Raw genomic sequence first — 5134 nt, 5'->3', positions numbered from 1 at the left:
TAAACTAGTTTCTTGTTAAATTATGTGTGCAACATTTCCATTTATACCTCGTAAGATTCATTTCCGTCAAATCCAGACACACAAAAACAAAATATCAGACCTCAATACTTTGAAAAAAACTGCATTCAAGCAAAGTCATTGTGTCTAAAAACAACATGTAAACGTATTTGTGTTAGTAACCTCATACAAAGCGGATGCTTTATTACGTACACCTCTTCTTCAAATGTTTATTGCAAATGTCTAATCAGCCAATCAACTCAGTGCGTTTAGGTGCATAGACATGGGCACGTTGATTTGATGAAGAGAATGATCAGACTCCTAGCTGATAGGAATGCAACAGTAACTCAAAAAAACACTTATTCCAATGAAGGTGTGCAGAAGAGCATCTCTGAATGCAGTACGCTGAAACTTGAAGCAGATGGGCTACAGCAGCAGAAGACCACACCAGGTGCCACTCATGTCAGCTCAGAACAGGAAACTGGGGTTACAATTCTCACAGGATCATCAAAATTGGACAACAGACAACTGGAAACATTTCTTCTGCAACATTCAGATAGTAGGACCAGAAAAAACACGAATGCATGAATCCATCCTGCGTCTCAACGGTTCAGACTGTTGGTGTAATGGTGTGGAGGATATGTTGTTGGCACAGTTTGGGCTCAGATATGAGTCTATGTACATTTCTGGCCTTAGCTGCTGTATAGTGGATCTTTTGGAATGAGGAGTTTCATTAATTTACTGTTACTATTAGAAAGTATAAAAAATAGGAAAAAATGCCCTGCAAAGTAATTATGACCTACAAATTTGTACTTAATAAATGACAAGCTATTATAAGTTTAAGAAACGGTTTGTTTTCTGCAATTTGTCGTTTGACGCAAACAAGAAGAAGAGCAGCAGCGCCCCCTGCAGTTTGTGTAAGTGAAAAAGCTTACAGCACCTGGTATTCCCAGGCGGTCTCCCATCCAAGTACTGACCAGGCCCGACCCTGCTTAGCTTCCGAGATCAGACGAGATCGGGCGTGTTCAGGGTGGTATGGCCGTAAGCGAAAGAAGTGCACACAAACTGACCTTTTATACATGCCAAATACCACTTTTTTCGCCAATTAAGATTCTGAACACGTTTTCCATCCAATGATGAAACATTTATTCCTACGGTAAACTTTTCACTTCAGCATAGAAAGCTGTTTAGAGTAACACGTCACTGATCTTAGATCGGAATAGCGTGCAGTTGGCTCTTAAAATCACCGCATTTATTTAAGTAACAAAACAAACTGTTTGGAGACGATCTGCAAGACAAAAGTCTGAGAAGTGCTCCTGAAGCATTAATAAAAGGGGTGTTTGTCGTTTAGGGTGTCGCTTACGGCCATACCACCCTGAACACGCCCGATCTCGTCTGATCTCGGAAGCTAAGCAGGGTCGGGCCTGGTCAGTACTTGGATGGGAGACCTCCTGGGAATACCAGGTGCTGTAAGCTTTTTCACTTACACAAACTGCAGGGGGCGCTGCTCGTCTTCAGTGGACATGTGGAGCATTTTGCTTCCTGGTCAATCGTTGAAGTTCAAGGCCCTTTAAAATGTATATTCTTTACATTCAATCTTTTTAATATAAACCATAAAATATTTATGTGAAAAATTCTGTTATCTTCATTTTTCTTGCCTTGAGTTTTAAGTTGATATTTAGGGTTCATTTCCACTGGTTTTCTTAGGACTCAAATATGACAGGGGCGGGTGTTATGTGGGCCAGATGTGGCCCCAATTGTTACACCATCTGGCCCATAGATATTGGAGGCCGAGTAGAGGCAGCCAGACTCAAAATGAGTCAGTGCCAGAAGAGCAATGCAGATACGGAGCATGATAGGGCCACACATTCATGGCCCCCTACTTATTGTGCACTTAAAAAACAAAAACAACAAAACAAACAAACAAACAAAAACAAGGCAGCCAGTTTAGATTCACACAGTTGACCTCATGCAAGAACCACCTGGAAAGGGATTTATTCTTAGAGTATGAATAAAGATGTTCCATTCATTGGTTTTATTTATTATTTGGAGTGGTCCTTTCTTTTAATGCATATTGTGCTTTGATACTTTAATTAAATTAAGTAAATAAAACAATCCTGACTCAGCTGATGTGATATTTTTTGTTGTGTTGCTTGTTCTACTGGCACATAATCATCTTCACAGACAGTGTTGATAGTGTAGTCATCTTGTTTCAGTCTACAGGTATCTGAATCAGGCCTTCTCCCCTCTGATGTGAACTTCTACTTCCTCTCTGGTAACAGTTCAGCAAAACTGGACAGGATATGAAAATACAGGAATGAAAACATCAAGTGACAACGCAGCAGAAAACCTTTTTCAAACATTTTTATTAATTAATGCAATTTACAGTCAAGCCAAAGAGCGAACTATATTAAGTGATACGTATTCACATTATGTCCTAACAGGGTTTACAGCATATCTTGTGTTCTGTAAGCATAATTGTTACAAAAAGAAAAAAAAAAAGAAAACGTATAAGAGAAATCAAAGCTTACAATAACAAGAACAAGGAGCTTAGCAGTGGATTTGAAACATATGAAATGAGCAAAAGACCCTCACCAGAACAGGAATGACAGCAAATTCAGTTTTGGCATGTTGTGGTTTAAATAAGGGAGTAAAAGAGATAGAGAAACTAAAATATATGCAAAATATAAGTGAGCTCAAAATGACAGGAGGAAAGGGAGGTTTGAATTCACGCGGCTTTGCAGGGCTACCTCTGCCAAGAGACTTTGGTCACTTTGCTTCTCTGTCATGGCTTATAATTATAAGAAAGAAAAGAAAAAAAAGGAGTGTCCTGGTATTAGTTCTGAGTTAATTTTGTATCAATTTTGATTATCTTCTGTCAGAAAACAACAACAAAAAAGTTTTGTAGTCAACTGCAACTCCAGGACAGACTGTACATTCTCAGGAGGTAGATAACATGAAGTCTTAAAAGAAAGCGTGTCTAAATTGGAATCGAGCTCTTTGTCAAGTCTGTGAAACTGTAGTGCATAATTTGTTTAAGGCCAAATAGGAACCTCACTTGTAGATCTAAGGCTATTTTAAGACAAAGGGTGTCAGGGTGGAGGAGGGAAGTGCACGGGATGGGATGGAGGGGTGGAGGACAGGGTGAGCAGATACAGCCCTTACATGTCAGTGCCTGAGTCAACAGTCGCGCTTTACCACAGCTGCTCGGTGCACGTCAACCCTTGGTTAACTGAACCCAATCTTTTTTTTTCCTTTTTGGCTACGCACATGCAGGGAAGATGCCAAAAAAAAAAGGATAAAATAAAATAGAAAAGGACGCAGAAATGAGACGAGGAATATTCTGATTGACATTATGACTTGCATAAATGACACGTTATTTGGCCACATGGTGTAACATGTTACAAGAAGAGCTATCAGCGTGGGCACAGCCTGAAGTGACATTCAAACCTCCCCTAGAGGGGAAAATTATGTTACTGGACAATATGAAGCACACTAAAAGAACAAAACAAAACAAAAAAAGGTCAATGCAGCATATATCAGGCTTATGAGGTACTTCATGAATATATAGATATATCAATGTTTTTAGAAAAGCTCCTCCGAGTCATATTATTCCTTATAATTCCTATTGATAGCGTAAAATACCTCGTCAGTTTTATTCTTATTATCAGCCCAATCTCAGATGGGCCTCCTTTTTTTTTCTTTTTTTTTTTTCTTGAGACCGCTTTGAAAGTGCAAAACACAAATACTGATCGTTCTATGCAGCATCTACACACGAGGTTGCATGGTAGTTAAAACTTTTTTTTCTTTTTTACTTTTTATGCGGCATGACAGATTTTAGTCAAAACTTTATTTTGAAAGGACTCACAAAACCCGAGAGAGAGAGAGAGAGATCCGACAAAAGGCTACGACCTGTACTCAACAACCACACACGACCTCGCGTGTGCCTTCCGTCGGATTTCAATTCTTTTTCTTTGTGTGAAGTGTATTCAGATGTGGATTTTCCCTTTGTTAATGAAAAATAATAATAATAATAATAATAATAATAATAATAAAAAATAATGGCATTGAGTGTGGCGAGTACCAGATGGGGAAATCCACTCTGGATTTTATTGCAGTTTGGGTTGAAAAAAATGTAGGCATGTGGTAACAGCGTGGCTCTGTTCACTAAGAAGCCTTGATATTTCTAAACTTGCTGGCAAAACAAAAACTGAAAAAGAAGCTGGTTCCATAAATTGAGACTAAGTTTGTCTGATCTCACAGGCATTTGTCTTGCCAACTAAAAGCCTGCCCACAGTGGACAGACTGGTTTAAAAAGAAAAAGAAAAAACACCAACAATCTGCAGCCCACGCTCAGGAAATTTATTGCTGTGCATACATCTTTTCCACAAACCTTCGTCGCCACTACAAACGTCTTTTTAAAATCAACAGGTTTTGCTGGATTATCAACATGTCATGAATTAGCAATTACGATGGCACCTTTTAAAAGATCCAGACATCTTTTATAGTTAGCATTACACGTGAACGAGTCCTAGATTGTGCTTGGCTGTCTTCATCGACTCACATTAAAAACAATGAGACTCCCGATAGTAAAAAAATTTGGTCCGGTAAAATGTAACCAACTAAAGCAACCAACCAGTCCATGCAGGATTACTTATTAAGGGTGAAAACCCCCCAAAACAGACAGTGCTTTGATGTGATATTGGCTTTCATTGGTTTGGTCACTACAATTTCTTCATTTTGTTGTCACTCATAAATTAGGGATAATATTAGCTAGCACCCGACACTGCTCTGAGGTAGTTTTATCCAAGTCAGTAAATAAAAAGCCAAGTCGTTCACAAGACTAAAAATGCTTGGAAAAATACAAATAAAAAATACCCACAAGTCTTGCATGATTGGATTCATATAGTTCAGCTTAATGGTGATGGCTTGGTTAAGTTCTGTAACGGCTCTCCTCAGTCTAGATCTGATTTACTACGTCATCCAGCCTAACCCTGAATAGCCACCTGGATGCAGATGTGTCACCTGTCAATGCCACAGCTGCCAGATTACTGTGTGCTTTTCTGCACCCTGCTGGTTGCCAGAGGAGCTTAGAAGTTCACTTGTGAATGCACATAAATAGCTATATTCAATTAGA

At 39.0% G+C, this 5134-nt stretch overlaps 2 non-coding genes across 2 annotated transcripts; one reads left to right on the top strand and one right to left on the bottom strand.

The window, feature by feature from the left end:
- Positions 1-925: 925 nt before the first annotated feature.
- Positions 926-1044, bottom strand: LOC113015457 (5S ribosomal RNA). Its single transcript, XR_003271127.1, has one exon. It is a non-coding gene; the product is annotated as a 5S ribosomal RNA (ribosomal RNA).
- Positions 1045-1354: 310 nt separating this feature from the next.
- On the top strand, positions 1355-1473 carry LOC113015439 (5S ribosomal RNA). The gene has a single exon (XR_003271110.1). It is a non-coding gene; the product is annotated as a 5S ribosomal RNA (ribosomal RNA).
- The last annotated feature ends 3661 nt before the right edge of the window (positions 1474-5134 follow it).

The sequence above is a fragment of the Astatotilapia calliptera genome, chromosome 22, assembly GCF_900246225.1.
Source record: "Astatotilapia calliptera chromosome 22, fAstCal1.2, whole genome shotgun sequence".
NCBI classification, from domain to species: domain Eukaryota; kingdom Metazoa; phylum Chordata; class Actinopteri; order Cichliformes; family Cichlidae; genus Astatotilapia; species Astatotilapia calliptera.
Note: the sequence above shows the minus strand (reverse complement) of the source record. Positions and strands in the feature narration are given on the sequence as shown.